Raw genomic sequence first — 9,305 nt, forward strand, 5'->3', positions numbered from 1 at the left:
ATATATAAGGGGGTCAGAGACAACAAAGGACAGTAGACCATTTAAAAGTGTATGACCAGCTTAGGGGAGAGGTAAGGATGAGATACAGGAGAATATATCTGGGTTGCAAGAAGGTGAGAAAGTAAGGGAGAAAGGAGAAAGTAAAATAAGGAATAAAATTTAAAAGAATTGGGTAAAGAAAAAGGAAAAAGAGGTAATAATGACAAAGAAATAAGTATGAAACGAGTGAAGAAAAAAATTTTTTTTATATTAAAAAAAAATAACAGCAGCAGCTCCCCCCTGGTGGATGGGCGTGGTTTGATGTGGTAGGTCTTGGAGGCTGTTCCCAGAGGCTCCGCCCCTGCCTGAGGCCAAATGAGCAGCAGGAGGTAAGTGAGCACCTTCACAGACTCAATAGCGGAGTCCCCACCCCCAGCCAGGATCTGGATTGCAATGGGGGAAAGGAAAAAAAAAAAAAAAAGCTGAGTCTTTCTTGGTTTCCGATAGCTGTTGCTCAAGGCACTATGCGCTGCTGGAAATGAGCTGGGAGCTCCTGCAGTCTAAGCGCACGCCCAGGCCTCCACCCATCACTGACTCCTTGTCGTGGGTTGCGTAGGTGTGGGCCCTATTTTTTCCTGTGGGCCCCCATAATTCGCGCAGTCCATGCAGGGGGCAAGGTGCACCATGGAAATGCGGTCCATGGTCCTGTTCCCAAAACCAAGTTCGAATCACTTGCCCTTGGCGCAGCTGCAGCTCCAACCGCTTCTCGCCAGGAAGTCCGCACCCCTAGCGCAGCCGCGCTCCGGCCGCTTCTCACCGGGAAGTGTGCTCCCCTGTCTCTTCCCTTTGTCTCTCGGGCTCCACGCGCTTCCCCCACGTTGGGCTGGGGATCTTGTCTCCCCTGCCTGGCCTGGCCTGGCCTGTTTTCAGATTTCCCCCGTTTGCCCTCACTCACTCAGGTATCCTTGAGGTTCTATTCTTTCTGGAGTCCGTATTTTCTCCTTCCGCTCTCGCAGATGAGAGTAATATCCTTCTTGATTCGATAAATGGGGCGGACAGAGTTTACAGAGCTCCCTTCCTCTCCGCCATCTTGGCTCCTCCCTCTTCATTCAGTTTCAGTGCATTCTTATACGCAGAAGCCTAAATCCTTTTAATATTGCCAGATTCTTCTTGATATTTTATAAATATTGTACAATATGTACATGATTTTTCTTTTTCGTTTGCTTCTTGGGAGCTAAGAGGTGAATGTGAAATTCAGTTAACATCTAAAGTTGTGTTTATGAACTGTATTTTTTATGTTTACATGTTGTTGATTTTCTACTTATATTTTATTTGTATTGTAAGTGGCTTAAAATTCTTTATGAAATAACTAAAGGATATACTAAATTAACTTATATGTCTGACATTTCAGTTCAATGTAAAATGTTACTGCAGCATTAACTGAAAACTTTGAATTGTAAAATGGGATGAGAAATAGAATGAAATCTTGTTTGAAGTGGCTTTGAATAAATTTTCTTAAATGCAGTTTTAAAAAAAAGTCTAGATAGTGTATCTAAGGCATCACTATTAATCAGGATGCTTATAGTAACTGCTTCACTCCTGTATTTGGATAAATAGATATTTCTATATGACAAGGTGAACCTGCAATGACAGTCATTATCAGCCTCTGGGTCCAATCATTTTGCTGAATTCACAGGGTTGTCTTAAATGGAAAAATTTTTATATCAAAGTGATCAAATACATGAGTGTATTTTAATATCTATAATGTACTCTTTCCATGTTAGATTAGTACTTTAAGCAAAATCAGTATAATGAGACAGAATGTCTAAACATAAGTATTTACCTTACTTGTTGCTCATTATCAAGTTCATCATAGGAGGATATTAATGGTAATAATTAGCTATGAAGGTCATATGGGGCCAATCATATCAGATGAACTTAAAAAACAATCAGAATGAAACTCACCCAAAGAATCACATTAATGCAGCATGAAGTTAGAGAAAGCATTTGGAACTGAAAGTCAAGAAATGTATCATTCCAACTCTGCCTTTCCTATTTGGTCTTGAGCATATCACTTTCTTATGCGAGCTTTTCTTCTTTTGCTCTGTGAAATTAGGGTATCGTAGATGGTCATCCAGGTGCCATGTGGGTGCTCTTAGGCTCGAAGATTTTACTGAAAATGCTCATTAATCAGAAAAAAGAACAAAGAAGACAGGTATCCCATTCTGACATTTACAAATGATCAGTAGGGGGACCATGAGCTTCCCAGAAGTGGAGAATGTAAATTGGAATAAAGACATGATGCAAATTTGAAGGTAAAGTGACCGTGTCTTTGTCAATTCCTGAGTGACAGGCTCCACGGTGGCTCTGTTGTCCCTGAGAAGACAAACTGTATTTCCAGTCAGCATGGAACAGACTGTAGGTCAGAAATAAGCCCCGTTATCCACACTTGAATGACTGGAAAGCAGTCTTGTCAGATGTGTCTGTGCTTCGTGTCGAGAACAGCGATAGACATATGCTGGCCATCTTTCCCATCCGTTAGTATTCTAGACACTCAGGAAGAATATCTATAGATTGAGAATTTAGAAGTCAGTTACTGGATGTGCTCAGATTTTGCCAAACAATTTTTCTGTTCAAATGCAAACTTTCCTTCTTGAATGTTAAAAGATGCCTGTGGTCCTCCCCTGTGCCCACCTCTTTCTACTTCAGAGCAAACAACTTAAAACTTTTTCTTTAGATTCAGTCTTGAAATTTGTTCTGATTGATATTGATGTCCTCGTTTGTATACTTGGTGTTGATAACAGAGAGAAATCCTAGTCTCTTTGAAGTAAATGTGTTCAAAAGGACCCCTAATTATCTTCTCTTAGTTGGAAATCTGTACCTTACTTTACCTCCTGACCAGCACAAACTTACGTGAAAATGGATGAGACTTTAATAGAAAACATAGCCTGTTCCCAAACCAGCACATACACAAACTTGGAAGTAAAGGCAAAGAAAAGGAAAGTTATAATAAAATGTGGATGAATGCAACTTCATAAATAGGAATAAATAAATGGAAATGCAACTAACTCTCCAAAATTATAGAACTGTAGAGCTGACAGGAGCTTCAGAGTGACTTTATCCAAATCCCTCAGTTAATAAACAAGGAACCGGGGCTCAAGATATTAAAAAATGACCTGCTCATGGCCAACCAGTTACTTAGTGATAAAATCAGAATTAGAATTTATTTCTGTATAATTTATTTATTCCATCTGAAATTATAAGATCATGAGATCGAGGCTATGCCTCTATGTAATAATAAAAATAATATTTTTAGGAAAAATTATATGTTACTCTTTTGGGAAGAAATATCTTGCCCTACTTACTATTAATTTTAGGGAGGTAAGCTTTAAAACCAAGTGCCAGGATGTTCCTTAAAGAACATATTTGAGGCCCCTGGCTGGCTTAGTCAGTAGAGCATGAGACTCTTGATCTCAGGGTAGTGAGTTTAAGCCCCATTTGGGCTTAGAGCTTACTTTAAAAAATAAAGAATATACTTTGTCCCACTGAAATTATATAATGAGTAATTTCCATAATTAAAAATTCTCTGGCAGGTATCCTTAAAACCATGTACCAGAACCCTGAATAATTTTCTCCCTAGGAGAGCTCCAAAAGGCCATTGAGAGGCTTAAGAAAAAAGAAGCCCAATGATTGGAATGTAAGAGGGCTCAGAATAATATATATGGGCACCACAAAATAAATTATATAATAAAGTAATCAAATATTTGATAAGTATATATCCAATATAATATAATTATATTATAATTAGGGGTCCTGGTAGTCATATCACTGATGTGCTGCAATTTATTCCAGAGATTGGGCTAGAGAATGCAGATGGTCATTACATGCCCATCACCACAACTAGAAAACCAACTTCAAGCTCCCACCCAACAGAATGCAATGTGTAATCATTACTTATATTTATATCCCAGATATATGTATGCCTACACATAACAAAATGAACTATGCAGACTAATAAATATTGAGTGTCAAAAGAATGATATAAAGAGTAGAGAAAGGCAAGAAAAGGAAAGGAATAAAGGAAACAACATTTGGGTAGGATGTTCTGTGGGCCAGGTTAATAGTGTACAACTACGTTTCAATTTTTCAACACACAAGTGAAGCAAATAATACTATTCTCACATTGACAATTAACCTTACTTAGGAAGGTTAAATATCCTGCCATATGTCATAAGACCTAATAAGTGATAGAGTTAGAATTCAAACTGATATATATCTGACTTGAAGAGGAGAGAGAAGTTCCTGTGAACTTGGGTAATTAAGGAAAGCTTAATTTCATGCAATTTGAAAATGCTCTAGTAGAAGAAGGATATGGAGAAGGCATACTAGAAGAAGAAGCATGGAAATACGTATGGAATAAATATGTAAAAGGGTGGGTGGATAAATAGACATAGATAGATAGATAGATAGATAGATAGATAGATAGATAGATAGATAGATAATAGATGGATAGGTAGATAATAGATCACCTGGGAAATTAAGCTTCCAGGCAAAATTCAATTTATAATAGTAGCTCAAATCCTCACCCTAGCTAACTTTCTTTCTGAAAGAGTGTTACTCTTTTCTAAGAAAAGTATAGATCAAAAATTAGTAATTTCTAATCCTCTCCCTCTCTTTTTAAATTTTTGATGTTTATTTTTTATTGAGAGACAGAGCATGAGCTGGGGAAGGGCAGAGAGAGGTGGAGACACAGAATCCAAAACAGGCTCCAGGCTCTGAGCTGTCAACACAGAACCCCACACAGGGCTCAAACTCACAAACTGTGAGATCATGACTTGAACCAAAGTGAGATGCTTAATCAACTGAGCCACCCAGGTTCCCTTCTAATGCTCTCTTAAGATGATCTTGTGAAGTGTGAAGGAGAACCTATTTTTTGGTGACCTCATGATTCCCACATCCTAAAATTCATATCTTTATGTAATTTCCTACTTTGAATGTGGTTGGAACCTGCAACTTGCTTTAACCAGTAAAATATGGCAAAGATACTGTGATGTCATTCAACATGTTATATTGTATAACACTTCATTTTGTTAGCCAACTAAACCTTGCTTTCCCACTGACCTTGAAGAACCAAGGTGCCATATTGTAAACTGCCCACAGAGCAGACCACATGGCAGAGAACTATGGACAGTCTTTTGGAGCTAATGACCTCCAGTCAATAGTCAGCAAAAGCAAAACAAACAAATCAAAAGACAAGGAAACCCTCAGAAAGTTCAAGTTCTGCAGTTATAAGGAAATGAATTCTACCAATAATCTGAGTGAACTTGGAACTAGATCCTTCTACTGTTGAACCTTCAGATAAGAAGGCAACCATAGGCACTTTTGTGGCAGCCTAGTAAAACCTTGAAGCAGAAAACCCAGCTAAACATGCCTGAACTCCTCACCTATAGAAAGTGTGAGATAATTATGCCTTGTTTTTGATAATTTGTTATGTAGTATGGATAAACTGCTTTCCATGCTGGTAGTTTTTCTATGCTGGAAACTCACAAAGAGCTGTAGTTGTTAAGGAATCTCCTGTCTGGTGCTATTTGTTGATTCTAGCTGCAGTTTTGATAATGATTACTTTCAATGACAAAGATGGGTTAGGAATTTATTCAGTTGTCTCTAACACATGTGACTCTCATTGGAGACAGCTTCCAGAAATTATTCCTCTCAGTAGCATATATGGATTATACAGCCTGTCGTGTGCCTTCTGCCCTCAAATTGCCCCTGCTACTTAATAGCTTCCATTAAGGAATAGGTCATACCAGAGTCCCTGATTAACCAGGGTGACCGTGTAAATTATTGTCCAAATTGAAACATTCTTAAGAGCACAAAGATGAAGACTGGTCTTCTCTGTTTTTAAGGTATCATGATTCTGTGTTGTGAAAGCTTGAAATCTTAGATTTTATGGGTTTCAAATCTTGATGGGACTCCATGGTGATATATGATACATGTTAATCAGTATCAGTAGAGTAAAACAGTACTCTTCTATTAAAATTCTCATGGCAATAGCTTTCACTACAAATTTATAATGTATCTTTTTAGACAGCCCAAATCTCCTGGTCCATGCAGTCAAAAACAGTCTCCATGCAACTGCAGATAATTTATTTTTGAATAAATAAAAACCAGATTTATTAGATCCTGAGTAAGTTTGTATTCACACATTGTTTTCACTTGTTGTTGTGCTTATTGTTTTGCCAAAACAAAAATAAAGCTGAAGTGTTTTAGCAATAGACTGTGTTTATTCCAATGGAATAATGGAGATATCGTAATTTTTCTAGCTCTGAAAGATTTTTCAGAGGAAATGCGATGTTAATTCATGTAGAATTGTTTTTATGTTTTTTAAGATTTTTAAGTTCCAGGGGATCAGATAAGAATGACTAGGTCCAATTAGATCCCTTCTTACATCAAGCTCTATGATACAGAGAAATATTTTGTGATGTATTTTGTATTTAATACAAAAATGCAAAATTTTATTTTTAAATACATTGTAACTAGATCTGAAGATTGCTTACTCTCTAGATTTCAAACTGTGGGTTGTACACCTTTTGCATGCTACCTGTGCCTTCTCTCATTTTCCCTCTTTTAACCATGTCAATTTGATTGTTAGAAGCTCCTTAACCACAAGGGCACAGGCTAAAGAAAAGACCAGTTGTGAAAATCAGTTGATATTGCCCTCATAAAATTTTACTGAAGACATTTTAAATTACTAGTTGGAGGTTTCATATCTCCTTGCAGAATTTCCTCCATTAGGTATAATTGAGAGTTAACTATGTATGAGTTCCATGAGTCACTTTAGAAATTATGATGTTTTTTTGCACTTGAATGTTCAAAATATCCATGAAAATATTTTAAGCTATTACCTTTGAGTGGAAGATTTTCATTAGACCTCATTTAAATGTAGTATTTTTCAGCTATGCATATTTTCCTTAAATCATTGCCAGATTTGAACTTAGGAAAGTGGCCTCTGTAAAACTACCCATTTAGAGAAAAGAAGAAGAAGAAGAAGAAGAAGAAGAAGAAGAAGAAGAAGAAGAAGAAGAAGAAGCAGAAGCAGAAGAAGGAGGGGGAGGAGGAGGAGGAGGAGGAGGAGGAGGAGGAGGAGGAGGAGGAGGAAGAAGAAGAAGAGGAGGAGGAGAAAAGATGAAGGGGAAGGGGAAGGGAAGAGGAAGAGAAGCAAGAGCAGGAGGAGTGGAAGGGGGAGGAAGAAGGGGTGAAGGGGGATGGGGAGGAGGAAGAGGAAGAGAAGGAGTAGAAAAGGAAGAGGAGGAGGAGGAGGATTTCAATACCAGCAGACAGATCTTACACATGAAGTAAAGAAGAATTTTGGGGATGGAAAATCATGGACATACTTTGGGGTAAACCCAGGAAAATAAATACAGGAGTTTTCTTCTAAGCTTTATTTAAACACAGGATACATTCTTTTCACTGAGCTGTTTTTCCTGTGGTCTTACTGGAAGGCAAAGTGAGTCAGATGAAATTTCAGCTCCTAAACTCAGTGGTCCTATGCAAATCATTTCAAGCCCATTTTCTTCAAAAAGTTGCTTGTACATGATGCCCTGCCTTTGTGAAATCTTTATAATATTACCTACGAATACTCACATGCATGATAGTGTGAAAACGTCACTTCTGTTTAGACTCAAGAAAGATTGCCATCAAATTCTACTATACTATTTCAAATGGGGTTTCCATTAAAGCTGTTCAGAAGGCCTGACAATTACATCACAAAAACACAACACATAAATAAGAAAGGGAAAAAAAGAATCAACTTTCAAAAGTGTAAAATAATCTTTGAATAGAGCAGAAGTTTAGAGAGTCATAAGCACACTAAAGCTGCATTGATTTATATTCCACTATAATGAAATTTATAATAGTTATTTGACAGGTGGAGCTTTAAAAAATTTTTCCATGTAATTATGTAGTATAAATAAAATGGCTTGGATAAATCCAGTGTAGATTAATTTTGAAATATTAATATTGGCAAATTATTGGCCAACTTCAAAGACATCTAGGAGCGCCTGGGTGGCTTAGTCGGTTAAGCGTCTGACTTTGGCTCAGGTCATGATCCCGCGGTCCGTGGGTTCGAGGCCCACGTCGGGCTCTGTGCTGACAGCTAGCTCAGAGCCTGGAAACTGTCTTTGGATTCCATGTCTCCCCCTCTCTCTGACCCTCCCCTGCTCATGCTGTCTCTCTCTCCTTCTCAAAAATAAATAAAACATTAAAAAAGAAAAGACATATAGTTCTCAATAGGCTCAAAAACTAACTTGTAGTCTTCCCTCCCCAAACCTGGTTCTTTTTCAGGTTTTTTGATTCGTTAAACCAAACAGCCATCTATCATTCTACATGACATAAGTCACTGTTGATATTTCCATTATTCCCCACACAAATCTCCTTTAACAAATTCTGTCCCTTGTAGGTACTAAATAGCTCTCATACCTCTCTATGTCTCCTCTTCTCCACTGCCATCATCACCACCCTAGTCCAACTATCTTTTTGCCTATTCTTCAGCAATAATTTCCCAACTATTCTCCTTTCCAATCCTTTTCTCTCTCAACAGCTAGAAATAGCTTTTCAAAATGTTATTCTCAACCTATACCTTTGAAATCCTTTCCTCACTTCTTGTCACTCCTAAGGAGAGACTTCTTTAAAGTCACCAACAAGACCAGCCTTGTGTCTTCTAGTCCTGCCTGCCTCCTCTACCTGAAAACACGTTCTCTACTTTTAAATTACTTATCCCTTATGCCACTGTGAAAGGTCCTCCACTTAGAGCATTTTGTGCCTCCCCCACTGATTGCAATCTCATCTTCCTGCCACTTCCACCTGTCTTGATTGGTTTTGTGTTCCCCGAAAAGGAAACAAGCATTCAATATAGACCACCTACCACTGCAGCAGGATTTTCTTTATTCCCACCATTCCAGCTTTCTCTTTCCTGATAGAGACCGTTTTCCATGCTGTTTCCTCTTCCCTGGACACACTCCCCTTCTCTTACCACTTCTTATATTTCAGTTTAAGTTTTTCCTTTTCTCTCTCACTGAGGCAAAGCCTACTTTTATAGGCTCTCTCAGCAGGTCAACACTTACTACACTGGCAAATTCACAAGTTTTTTGTCAATATTTGAATAACATCCCTCTCTTCACTATTCCAGAAACCCTCTAACATCTGAGAATATCTCAGTTTCTTCCTCACTGAATTCCCACCACCTGGCACACTTCCTTTCAAATATTTGTTAGTTAACTAAATGAATGAACAAATGAATGTCAAACATTCTTAGGTATGATAATAAA

This window comes from Suricata suricatta, chromosome 1 (assembly GCF_006229205.1).
Source record: "Suricata suricatta isolate VVHF042 chromosome 1, meerkat_22Aug2017_6uvM2_HiC, whole genome shotgun sequence".
In the NCBI taxonomy this organism is placed as follows: domain Eukaryota; kingdom Metazoa; phylum Chordata; class Mammalia; order Carnivora; family Herpestidae; genus Suricata; species Suricata suricatta.